Source organism: Oreochromis aureus, linkage group 6 (assembly GCF_013358895.1).
Source record: "Oreochromis aureus strain Israel breed Guangdong linkage group 6, ZZ_aureus, whole genome shotgun sequence".
Lineage (NCBI taxonomy): Eukaryota > Metazoa > Chordata > Actinopteri > Cichliformes > Cichlidae > Oreochromis > Oreochromis aureus.
In genome coordinates, this window is record NC_052947.1 from 36566540 (window position 1) to 36580328 (window position 13789).

Below are 13789 nucleotides of genomic sequence, written 5' to 3' on the forward strand. Positions count from 1 at the left end.
AGTTGAGTTGCCATCATATTTTGGGGTATAGGTAATGTGTGAATAAGTTTATCCCACTTGAAACAGCCAGAAAAACCCAAAGGTCTCGGAGAATCTTTAAAGAGCTTCTCCTCACTCCAGTGCTGATTTATGCTACTTACTTAGCAAAGACAGAAGGTAGTAAGTAAATCAATCATACAACCACTCAACCATTTAGAATGTCAGTTGGTCTGCCAGTCAATCATTCTCTCTGTCATATTCGCCTTTCTTTCTCTCTCCTGGTCCCTCTTTCTCCATATTTCTTTTTCTTTCACTAACCCCATACACATGCTTACACACCCCCACCCACACACACACAGAGCTCAAACACACGCACACACAGACGGGGTGTAACAAGCAGCGGGGATTTTTGATGGCAGCTATTTTTAGCAGGTTGTATCTCGGTGGGTTTGGTAATTTTCTCTCCTCAGTAACAGTTACCATGCAGAGACTGTTGTTATGAGGAGCGGTCCGAGACGGCCAATCATCTGCCTCCCTGCATGATGGATGGGCAGACAAGGCATTTGGCACTTTGGCAAGGGAGAGAGAGGGGTGAAGAGAACAGCCATGACTGTTGAGTTTGGTTATCCATTAGAATACCTGTGCACACACAAAAGCACATACTGTAACCTACACATTATCTAATTATGGGACTTTTATGGATATAATGCACAGATATCCTTCAGTTTCCATGCAGACTTACACTGTAATGGGCACGTAAGGCAGCAGCATCTGTGGATGATTCATAAATTATATCAGCAGACATCTCAGATTTCACAGTATTGAAACAGAGTAATGAAATGATTTCAAAGCTGTGTTTGCGATTTCACACTTCTATCATCATGTTCAGTCTTTATTGATTTCTAATAAAGAAGACCACATTTGTATAGCAGCTTTTTCTTTGGCTTTGCAGAAACGGTAGTAGTTCAGATATTTAGTAAAATGCAAACAAAACAAAGCAGTCAGCTATATCCGAGCACTACCTGTGATGCTGAATGCATTAATGTTTGAAGCTGACGCTGCAAAATTCAGAAATTGTATTGGAGTGCCAGCAACCAAATGAGCAATATTAATAAAAGAGCAAAAGCAAAACAGAGGAAAATGGCTTATCGTTTACTCGCAGGTTTTCAAAGCACTTTCCTTTAAATTATTCTCTTAAAAGAACAGAATATTGGTATATTTTCAGATACACTAGTTAGTCACTCTGATAAGCAATTTCTGCACAACCCTGCTCAGTGTTTGCTATCAGAGGTTTTTGCTGAGACAGCTTTACTCAGCTAATGTTAGTCGAACAGAAAGTAGTCTGATACTTTCCAGGTACCCAGTCCTCAGCTGCAGCTGTCCACAACAGTATCTTTATATTCTGAATTAGAAACAGACAAAGTAAAATTCTACCAGCAGCTAATTGATATCAGAGTTGTGTTGCACCTGGTCAAAAGAGAGGTTATCTACCAGCTATAGTGGTTGCATGTTGATTGCATGTTTGTTTTTTTTCTTCTTCTTCTCCAGCCTACCTGCTAGCTTTAAATAAATCTGCTGTGGAAAACTTTGCAAGAAATTACCACCACACCACAATAGCCATTTTAACCCACACAGTGCCAGATTAAAAACAAAATGGGCCAAAATCACGTTCCAACACAATCCCCAAGGAGCAATGATAGATGTACTTAGTTTTGTGGGTGATGAAGTTGTGCTAGTTTCTAGACACAGATGCTGTTAGTGCATTACATTATAACAGCAAACCAAGAGATGAGATTCAGTTGCGAGTAACAGGACAGGTGCACTTTGTTAACTGTAATCAGAAAAACATGTTAATATATGACATACCCATGCACATTGAATGTAGGTCTATGCTTGCAGTCTCGATGACAGAGTTATTGTAATGGAAACAGGCTTCAGTAATTTACAGGCTCTGATATAGTCTATTTCTATATTCTGAGACTGGTGGCATTAACAGTGCCACCACACCCTTGCTGGATTTGTTTAGTAGAAGGAAAAACTCAAAGTGGATTCAACTGACTTTGTGTAAGTCCACCACATGTTAAAAGTACAGCTCGTGAGATTGTGGGGAAAACTGTGTGCTGCCCATTGTCCATATAAGAGTTAAATTTGAGTGTAATAATATTTTATGAAGGAAAAATGTCTTTTTAAAGTTTATTAATGTAACTGAATTGATGAGAACAGGAAAAAAACAGCACCTTCAAATTATCAACCCAAAAACATCAAAATTAAAAATAGGCCACTTTAAGATTTCCCATGCCTAACGTCAATCTAAGGCCTGATGATGTTGAGAAAAGGGTCCAGTGTCAACGCTGTCACCCCTACTGTTCTCTCTGTTTGTCAGTCATTTTGCTTTGAAATGACTGACACTGCACATGCTGTGAAAGAAGCCTGCCACAGAAGCCACAGTTGTAAAGATCCGAAAGCAAGAAAGTAAAGAGCTGGAAGAAATGTTCTTGCTTCTGGTATTGTGTGACTCCTTTTAGTTGGAGGTTCCAGGTCCAATTAGGTGGTTTGGTAATCAGTGCATTTTTATTGCATCATGATCTAGCATTCCAAACATGAATGGAGAATTATCCCACCTAGCAATGTGTTCTCAGTATTCCAGGTCATCATAGTCTAAGGAGCTTGGAAATAAAAGTGTCTGGACTTCTTTAAGTTGCTTGTAACTTAAAGAAGTCCAGCTCCTTAGACCTCACCTAGCAATGAAATTCATATGCAAGTGGGTCAGTAGCAAAAATCTCACCTCCTACATGCATTCTTTTCCCTGCCTATCTTAATAAATACTGAAAGTTCGTTTTTTTAAATGCCAAAATCCAGTTTGCCCTGGCCCAATTGTGAAGGAGGCCTGGATACTGATAAAGGAAAACGAAGGAAAAGTAAAAATATAAACAGTAGTAGTGTTACTAAGCTTAAGCTAGAAGATTAATGAAATGCAATGAATTTACCCTCCCAAGAAAAGAGTGAAAAGTTTGATGTATATAATACTGAATGTGTACAGCATTTTTTTCTCTCTCTCTTAACCAAAATTGGCAGCGGTATAAATAAAACAGTGATAGAAAACCTTGTTCGCCCTCTAGTAAATGCAAATAAATCTTGGATATTAAGTTTTTAAGCATTGTTAAGAGTGGCTGTTTTTATCCCTGTCACTCTGCTCCCTGGAACTTGGAAGGGCTGTGAAGCACATTATTTGCTGAGTGTATCATTTTATTATATTTGACTGACACATGTCAGCAGAAACATATCTTTCTAATAACTGAAGGGAGCATGTCCATGATAGAACTGTATGTTAACTACCTCAAGCCCTAGTGATTCCTTAGTGTGATGGTTTACGCATTTGCTTAATAAGCATAAACCCTAGTTCAAAATCCTGGACGGAGACACAAATGGTGTTCTGCTGGGAAAGACATCCAGTGTAAAAGTCTACCAAACCAAATAATGTGGGGTGGCAAGTGAGAAGCAGAAAGCAGCATTTTGTTTCTCAAATGTTCAACATGTCACATAGTCTGGTTTTAAGACTTGCGTTTATGTCTGAATACATTTTATGCAACCAAACCAGAAGCAGGTACAAGAAGTGATGTTGCAACAATTCCCTGAGTAAAACTGCTATTTACCACAGAACAATAGTTGTTGCTGATTTTCTCTCTCTCTCTCTCTCTCTCTCTCTCCAGGACACTCAAATGAATTTGTAGAGCCAGGTATGGTAAGCTTTTGATCTACTGGTGGAAATGGAGCATGAAGTAATAAAGGAAAAAATTGAGATTTTGAGCAGGTCCGGAAAAGCTGGTGATTTTCAGGAAAAAAATAAATATTTGAAGTTTTTTTTTTTTTTTTTTTTTTTTTACGGTAGGTCTAACAGAGGATAGATTGTGAATTCTCTGCTTCTCTGACGATAGGAAATGTGGGCAAAAGAAGTTCAGGGCACAGGGCATGAAGAACAAAAGAAATGATGAGTCAAAGCAAGCCAAAAAGGAGAAAGCCATTATAGAACTCAGGCTGTTTTGGGGGTTTTTTGTTACAACTTCTTGTCAAACTGCTAAAATTTTAACAGTGCCTTAAATAAATAAGTATAACAACATTGTAGATGCTATGCAGGTGACATTTGATTTATCTTTTCTAGAGCTTTTTCCAGCAGACACTGACTAGATGTCAGCAGCGTCCTTGTGATGTTACTTTGGCTCTGGCTTTTCTGGTCTGGTCATTGTTTGTCTGCCTTCCTAATAGACTCTTGGTGTGTTACTCATCAGCTGAAGGTCAGAGTACCTGAAGCCAGTGCTCCATGGCTATAGTTCCAAGCTTCACCAGACTCTTTGTTCCTTCCTGTACCATTAAACAGTGCTCACATTACTTTAAGGCCCCCACAAAGCCTAATATAGCTGATTATACTGACTTTTGAATTTCATTATTTCTTGGTTTGTTTTATTTAGAATGCTAACATAACAGTATTTGACACCACAAATAGGCAGGAAAAAATATTGCAGAAAGTGCTTTTGTTTTTTTGTGCGTGTGTGTATATATGTTTGTAAGACAAGCTTAAAAGAAGTGAGCCCTGACTCCGATTCAGAAGCAATCATGTCCTGTAACTATATCTGTCATTTACTGGGTTATAGAGTTACGAGAAAACACAAGAGCGTCTATACCTTTGCCTCCAAACAAATGAAAAATGAAGGTGAATCTTGAAGGACAGTGGGGCTGAATAGGTTAAAATTGCTTTTGGAAAGCTCCAGGGCAGTTAGGCTTGTGCTAGCAAGGGTTTTTCCATTGTATTTGAGAGAAAAGAAAATAGGACTAAACAATCCAAATGGGCAGAATGCTCTGTTTTATTTTACAGTTGTATTTGTAATGTATCCTTATATAGTCAGTCACTCAACCAATGACAAGTCAGCAACAAAATGTGTTGAAATTACTATGGCCTGAAGTTTTAAAATGGAATGGATTGATTGGAAAATGGAAGTGGAGATGTATTTAAGATAGTAAGAGAGAAATTACAACATTTCGGGTTAAATCCCAGTTGGAACACTGGGGATAACTGAAGTTATTGCTGATAAATATACAAAGTAAATGGCGCTGTACTTTTTGCGACCGGGCACCTGTGCCCTGCCAGTGATCAGGTACCCTGCTGGGATAAATAAGCTGGCCAATATATATACATACACTATATACATATACATATATACATATATATATACACTTGGAAATGGTGACCCTAACTGATGAAATGGCTGGCCTTCTTAGTGTCTTTGAAGCCATCAGTTGTGTTATGCAAGGATGACACAGTAAACAGGCTTATTCAGCACTGGAGTATTACGTCTGGCTGTACAAGTACATATCTGACTTTGAGTTTATTTATGGCCACATGCAAAAACCATCAAATCATGAGTGAATCAACTAAAGAAACCTCAGTGAAGTAAGAAATACTGCTGCTGAAGACAATGTTTATTAAGATTATAAGAATAATAAATTAACAATTAACTGCTCTTTAGATTAGAGCATGCATCAGTGCTTCTCAGAGTTCAAGTAGTCAACACATTTTAGAATTAAGCGTTAAAAGAATACTGTGAATCTTCATGGTCAAATGGCCAGGAAGAAAGCGCTTCAGTGGGAAACCAATAATAGAAGGGAACTTCTTGGGTCAAGAAACACATTTGACTAGTGGAAATCGGTAGCGTACTTTAACAGTTTTTCTTCTAACTGGCATGTCTTCATGAGGTGCAGACTTATATCTAGCATTGCTTGGAATGTATGTATAGCTTGCTGACATTCTTAAGCTCTTTTGTAAAGTGGAAATCAGCAACAAAGCCAACATAGACAGTTGCCAGTTAATAGCCAGAAATCTTTTTGATAAGTGCAGTGAGTTGCTCTTTGAGTTTAACTCCCTTTGAGAGCCTGAAAACTTTGAGTTTTAACTTTTACTGCATGAAAACTAAATTTTCACTTCTCCATAGTCAGGAAAAAGTTCAGACTTTGTTTGTGAGGGAATATAAAATAAGACCACGGTACTTCGATTATAGTAGTCTCTAGTGTCAGTTGGCAACACCTGCTAAAACTGCACCCCATACACTACAATCAGCTTACCCATGAGGTTGCTGCACCTATTCCAACCCTTTAAATATACCCTCCCCACAAACAATGGAATTGCAAAAATAAGTAATAATAATAATAAAAATGCTAAATAAGCATTCTCCAGTTCAAAATATTATTGGTTTATGCCAAAATGACACAAATCTGATTGATATTAAATTAAGCACAGGTATTGACAGCATATCTTCCAGTCATTGTCAGATTTTACTGATTTATTCAAAGTGCTTTGAATAAATATTAATATATGTGTTAATATTAAAATGTTTGTTTTTCTTTTGTTTTTGATATTTTGTCCTTGTGGTTGATCACATATTAGATTGTGTATATATATCACAATAAAAGTCTGAATATATTGAATGAACCCTGAATATATGGAATGAAAGTCTGAGTATATTCAGACTTTCATTCAATACAGTCATAGTTAATTTAATATATTCAGATTTTTTCATTCAGTATATTCACGGTTCATTCTATATATTTGAGGTTCATTCCATTCAAGTTTCACCTCCTAATAGTGCAGTAGTCATACCACCTACTGTGTAATACATTTATTCTCCAGGGTCTGGGAAAGCACTAATGAAGTATTACAGAACTTTACATGTATTCTTAGATCGGAAAGTTACTCCATAACTACCTGTTACCATTAGTTTCATATTCATATAATGTAGCAGTTAATGAGTACTCTTCCAACTGCCTGATTTGGTCCAGTCTGCATGCCAACTATCCTTGGGCAAAATACTAACCCCAAGTGCTGTCTGATGCATCCATAGTATGCAAACGTGTGAATGATAGTTAGAAGCACTTCCATAGAAAGAGGATAGAAAAAAACGCTTGTGTGAATGAGTGTGAATGGGTAAATAAGGTAAGCTGTGTAAAGCTCTTTTAGTTAGAGTAAAAAAGTGCTATATAAGAACCAGTCCATTTACCATTTCATTGCAGTTGTACAAAGAAGGACATACAGTAGCATTCATTTGTGTAAACTTTATGTTTTCAGTGCTGATTTTCCTGAGGTAAGGAAAAATGTACCAACTAGAAATAATTAGGACTTACAACAAATAATTTGACTCAGTATTAATAATCCTCAATGCAAGTTTCAGTATACAACAAATTGTTGTATTATGACAAAGATAATATTTATATCAAATTCATTACTGTTTAATAAATGTTTTTGTGGCAGTAGATTCAGCCACCAAACATGCAGTGTATATATACACATACACACAACTCATCACTATAGCTATTCTGATTGCTTGTTATCACTGAAGACACACACTTCAGGTGAGCCTGTCTGTCTTGCCTGCACTTTCTCTCTCAGGAGTTCAGGTATAACAACACATTTCCAAACCTGACATTTAATCCACGCAAACAAATCACCGTGGAGATCCCTCATCTATCCATAAGCTGAAATGTATTTATGGTCACAACCACACACTGGCACACTCACGCACACACACAGTACATGCACACAGTCATAGTAATATTACAGAGCACCTCTCTCAGAACCCATCCAGACTGTCAGGGGAATATGCTTATTTGTGATTTTATTGGAGAAAACGGTGTCCTCCATTTCCATTATTGGCACCATCTCACAGCCCCCTAGGGGATCAGGGATAGATGCACCTGTATGTGTGTCGGGTAGGTTATGTGTGTCTATGTTATAGTTAGGCAGGGGTAAGATATTGCTATCTGTGTTGAATTTAGGGCAATTGATTTGCCCAACAAACTGGTTGAATGTTAATGTTATTTGGGTGTGCTTCATGGAGCTAAGCATTATGTTAGCATTTGTTGTGTTTGTGCATATCTGCTGGCTTTTGGGTGATGTGGGGGCAGGAATTGGACAAAGTAAGACAGACTAAGGTAGAAAGACCAAGAGAGACAGAAAGAGAGAGAGGGTGTCTGCACTCCAAAAGAAAAAAAAATGGTAGTTTTCTGACAAGCTAAGCCGACTTAAAATGCTTACCAGGGGCCATATTGAATAAAGATGATGGGTTTAGCTAGGTGGAGGAGGAGGTAGGGGGCTGAACTGGAGGCTGTGTGGGAAAAGGGTTACACTAGGGACAAGGAGAAAATTGGGGTGTATACAAAAACAGACATTCTTGAAGTCAGTTAATAATATTAGACAATGCATGCATGTTTAGGTGTTAGAAATGCAAGTAGACCTCATGATACTTAATTTAAAAGTTTGTTTACACTGAAGGAGATTCCACAGTCTGTAAGTAGATCATCTGAGAGCTATTATTATCACCATTTAATTGAAGTCAGCTTTTAATTCACCTACTTATTCTTTTGTCATTCTTTATTATAAGCACGAGGAATACTGCAGAAAGAGAGGTTGAGAGCAAAAAAGGATTTGGAAAGTTGTGTCCTCAGCAGGCTACACTGACACTAATGATTTCTGACCATCTACTGGACAAACAGCCAGATTTTCAATCCTCTGTGTTCCTCTCCTCCATCTCTTCTCCCCCCATTGTCTCGAGGGCACACTATTATTTGGGTGGAATTAGCTTTTACCACCATCTTCCTCTATTTGCTTCCTCTCGTCTCTTCTGTTATCTGTTTTTCACTTTTTTTCCATTTCCTTCTACCTTGTTTTTTCTCTTTTTTTCATTTTTCTTTCCTCTCATCTTTGCACTCTTTCCTCCTTTTGTGCCTTTCATTTATTTTTCTCATGGTCCTTCTCTCCTTTATTAGTTTATTTTTTCCTTTCCCTTTTCTTTCCTCTCAGTTTTCATTTACTATGCCCTCTTTTTGTTTTCTTTCCTTTTCTCTTGTTACTAAATTTACCTACTTTACCAGTTTTCTCCTTTCCCTTGTGTCTCTTCCTGCCGTCTTTCAGATTTTTCTCATCTGCCTGTTTTTTTTATTGCTTGTTCTCATGGTTTCTCCTTTAATTTCCTTTCCCGTTTCTTCTCTCCTCTATTCTCCCTGTTTTTATGTTTTTGTTTTTTATATTACTTTCCATTTTCCCCATTTCCTCAGTTACTCTGAACTCTTACTTTCTAATTTTGCTCTTTATCTGCCCCATTCTTGTTTTCTTTCCTCCTTTGATTACATTTAATTTCTTGTATTTTTCTTTTCCTCCCTTTTTCTACTTGTTCTCTTTTTCTTGTCTCTGTTCTTTGCTGTTTCTACTTTTCTTTAATTGCCATTCTTCTAATTTTGTCTCCTATTTTTTGTCTTGTGAATTCACCCCCCCCCACCCCACACATACACACACATCCCCATTCAACCCCCATCTTCCTCCTTTCCTCCCTCTTTACCCCAGTCTTCCTTCTCAGTGTGTCCAGAGGGCGTCAGCCGCCAGCAGTTAATCCCGTCTGTCCTGCTGACCACCAGGCCATGCCACGGCACAGACACTGATCTGATGTGACAGCTCTCTCATTATTTAAAGTCACAGCCAGTCTGTGCGTTTGCCTGTGTGTGTGTGGGTATGCACACATGCATGTGAGAGTGTGTGAATGTGTATTTGAGGGTTGACTGGGCAATAGGATGTGAGTGTATTAGTGCCTTTCTTACTGTCTATGTGTGTCTTTGCTCCTCTTTTCCAAGGGCCAATGAGGACAGAAGAGAAGAGGGCTAATGAAGAGAGTGTTTGATTGGAAAGCAGAGAACCATATCAATGTTAAACGGGATGAAAGAGAGGGAGACACTGATGGTCTTGTTTGGCCAAAAAAAAGTCCCTTCTTCATTGAAACGAATTGCAGGCAAGAAGAAGAAAACAAGCAAAAAAATAAATAAAAAAACACCTTAAATCATCATCAGTCTGCCTTTTCTGCACTGCTCTCTCTCGCTCACTCTCTCTCTCTGTCTTAATGCAACCACGGCCCTCATCTTCAAACATTGTTGCCAGGTGAGTAATACAGTGTGCATCTCGACTGCATGTTGTTAAGTCACTAAATAGTACACAGGAGGCTAAACCATCAACAATCATCTTAACAGAGTAACCTAGCAACACCGATTCATCATATAAACACTGTTGTTTGGCAACCACTGAAAAATTGAAAACTTGCCGAATGGGAGATTTAAACGTGCCTCGTCTTACTTCTTGTGAATAGCCCAAAATGAGAGCAGCACAAGTGTCCACTTTGTAAAGTACATGCTAAATGGGCACTTAATGTGCCAAAAGACTGAAGTGGGCTGAGCTGGGACCACACACACACACACACACACACACACACACACACACACACACACATACATAACCACTCTCTCTCTCTCTAGCTTTTTCTATCCATCCTGTCATTTTCTCCTACACTCATATATTCTCACTGTCAGCTCAAAGAGGGAGCATTTGACTTTTGACTTCTGTTTGGCCGTCGACCACCAAGTCCAATATAATCTAATAAATATTGTCCACGTGCACAAACAACCCTACATGTGCACACATGCACGGGCACACACACACACACACACTTATTTAGAATAGAAGCACCGGCTTGAATTACTTCAGATCTGTAGCTCTCTCAAATGCCCAGGGCCAGAAAGCTAACTTCAAGTGACCCTGAGTCAGCTTAAGAAAACTGAGGAGAATAGGTGGAAAAATGGTGTGAGGAAAGAGGATGAAATGAAGAGAGCAAGAATCAAATTGCTGAGGCCAACATGTACCTGTCAGTTACAGCATGTCAAGAAGACGCTTTTCTGAACTTCAGGATTGTGAAACGAGACTAACATATATGCATTTGGACAACAAATTCCCTTATGTTAAATTTAAGCTTTCAAATGCATGATTTTTCTCTCACAGGAACATTCTTAGGCTATTCTGTCCCTGTGGATATCAGAGAAACTGTATCCACCTGTGGCCTGTGCATGTAATGAGGTTAGAGAAAGCACAAGCTTCTCCTAGGGCTCTAATACCTGTGTTGATCTTTGCTGGAGTGTGTGCATGTTAGCTAGAATCACTGCGTGTGCATTCATGTGGTCGTGTATGTGTGGGTGCATACCCCTCTCCAGGCTGTAATACACGGTGGACTATTTCAGACCATGCCCTTGTGTCTGTCTCCATTCATATTGGCTGTTGGCTACCTGAGGGCTGCTGGAGCCCTCTGACAGATATTAAAGGAAGGAAGTCCGCCAGCAGCAGTACTATATGAGGAAACACAATTGGAGGCATGACTTTATTGTCTTAAAGGTGCAGTTCAAGTAAAAGTAAAGTCAAGAGTCAGACTGGAGACATGATTAAATGAAGAAATGGTGGAAGAAAGCATGACTTTATTGCAGATTCATTGTCTGCTTGTTCAAATTCAAGTCTAAGAAAGAGGGAGTGGTCAGAAAAAAATAACAGACACAACAATCATTTATTGTTATACAAGTCTAGGACAGCTGAAATGAAGGTAGAGAGGTGGGCTGCAAGTGGGGCATGCTACAAATGCAAAGATTGATGGGAAGAAGTCAAATGAAGACAGGGAGGAAGGCATTACTTTACAGTGGAGTGTTTGTTGCTCTAAATCAAAGAACAATGAAGAATAATAGGACTATATTTCTGTACCAAAGTATCACAGGGGAAACTATAACCACGTTTTTCAGTCATTTGATGTTGGTTGAATATTCCTCAAACGTGAAAATAAAACCGACTTCAAACAGTGTAAAAGTCCTTAATCATCATATTTTTTCCTGATAAGGTTTTGTAGGCTGATCTCTTCTTTATTGTCCATGTATTTGTGGTATAATTAAAGGCACTTATCTTTATATAATATAGCTTAAACCTATGCTTTTGCTTCTTGTTTGCACCACCAGCTATTTACATCTGCAGTTAATTAACAATGTAAACAATGCCATGTATAATATTAGCACTGATGCATACTGTTTGGGTCACATCCTGAGCCACTGGTAACCCTTAGGGGAACGAACCTTTTTGGATGTAAAGAATAAGAGAGCACAAAGGTGGAGTATGTGGAAATCTTGGCTTCGCTTGGTAAACATTATGCTATTCTCATCAGGCGGTAAATTCACTGCTAGGTAACAAGTTAAAAAGGAAAAAGGTTATGACTTTGCTTCAAAGGTTTGCTTCTTCACATGTGGTGATCATATTCTGTTCTCTACAGGATGGTTTTTTTTTTGCATTTCTCAGCTCTGCCTGTGAATTGGTGTTTTAGCCGTTAAAATGTAGAACACCAGTATGTGATGTTGGACTTCTCTAGATATCCTTCTCTAGATATCTACAAGTGGTTTCCCAGTGACTGTTTTGCAGCGCCCCCCATAGCTGACATCAGCTTAACCTGCAAATGCTCTTTGGCAGGTTGGCAGGTTGGCACATTGGGTATGTCCAGCATAATTTTCTCTGTGAGTTGGGATATGAAGAGTTCAAATGTGGATGTCATTTCATGAATTCAAGCAGAAAAGCTTTTAGGCCCATGATCCACTCGGATTGGATGTTGCTATGAAAGCTGACTGTCTTTTTCAGCTTGCCACAGTGATGTCAACTCATTTTGACCATTCTTTCATTTCGTTTTTTGTGTCCTGTCTTTAACGCCCCCCCCCCCCAAAAAAAAAACCAAAAAAAAACACTCATGTCAAATGTAGTTGAGACTGTGGAGGCTCTTCATTCATCTGAATCTATTTCAGAGGAACTGTCACATCTCCAATCTGACTCTCTCTGCGAAATGGCTCACTCTTTTTCTCTTTTCTCAACTTAAAAGTGTTATTGCCTTCTAAATCTTCGATGCTTCATTGTTGAGATTTTCAACTTACAAATAACACAGAAATATCCGTCTGACCAAACTTTAATCTATCTTTTCAGGATGTGCAGCATTTTTAGAGTATCACTTATTTTCCAGTAGTTGTATTGATCAAATTTATCCAAAGAGAGAATGTGAAACTGGGTTTGTATTCATCTACTCAAATAAGAGTCTGACCTGGTTATAACCCTCCACACACTTGACTCATCAGTATCATCTTCCATCGCTTGTGTTCAACCTGTCGACATGAACTCAGAGGCAGCAGAGGTAGAACTTTAAATGAAATCAATCAATAACTGTCTCTAGATCAAAATGACCCAAGAAAGGACCTTTTGACACTAACTCTGCACTGAAATCGGGTGCACATATAGTGACTGTTAAAGACTAAGAATGAAGTCACTAAAGGATATAAATGTAACTATGTTTTTCTTCATTCTCTAGTGGAATGCTGTAACCACATCACAGTGTCAGTAGTGGTCAGCAGCTTTGGACAACTCCATCTTTTCATTCCCAATTACTGAAGTTAAAGAAGAATATAGTACTGTGCAAAATTCTTGAGCTACCCCTCATTTCTTTATATTTTACAAATGGGAAATAGATACAGTGATTCACTGAAACAGGTACAAATATATGTGAATACAATATATAAGGCAAAAACCGACATTTCATAAGTCTGCATTTGATATGACAATCTTTATTCTTCAGCATAGCCTGAACTTTCTTAGGTAAGCTTTATTTTAATTTTTCTAAGTAGTTTTCACTAATAGTGCTCCAAGCTTCTTGAAGGACATTCAACCCTCTTCTTCTGATGCTGCCTGCCTTTTCTTCCACTCTCTGTCAACATGATCCAACATTGCTTCATTAATGTTGAGGTTCAGGCTCTGAGGAGCTATGCTGGAAAAATAAGTAGTCTTAATTCCATCAGTTTTGACAAAGTCCCCAATACCATTGGCTGAAATGCAGCGCCAAAATACGACAGAGGCACTGCCATGTTTTACAGGTAGCTGTAGACACTC

General features: G+C 38.5%; 1 long non-coding RNA gene across 1 annotated transcript; it reads right to left on the bottom strand.

Moving 5' to 3' along the window:
* Positions 1 to 490: 490 nt before the first annotated feature.
* Positions 491 to 11088, bottom strand: LOC120440804. The gene is made up of 3 exons (XR_005613528.1): positions 11040 to 11088; positions 722 to 750; positions 491 to 618 (listed from the first exon to the last, which is right to left on the bottom strand). It is a non-coding gene; the product is annotated as an uncharacterized LOC120440804 (long non-coding RNA).
* Positions 11089 to 13789: the final 2701 nt, after the last annotated feature.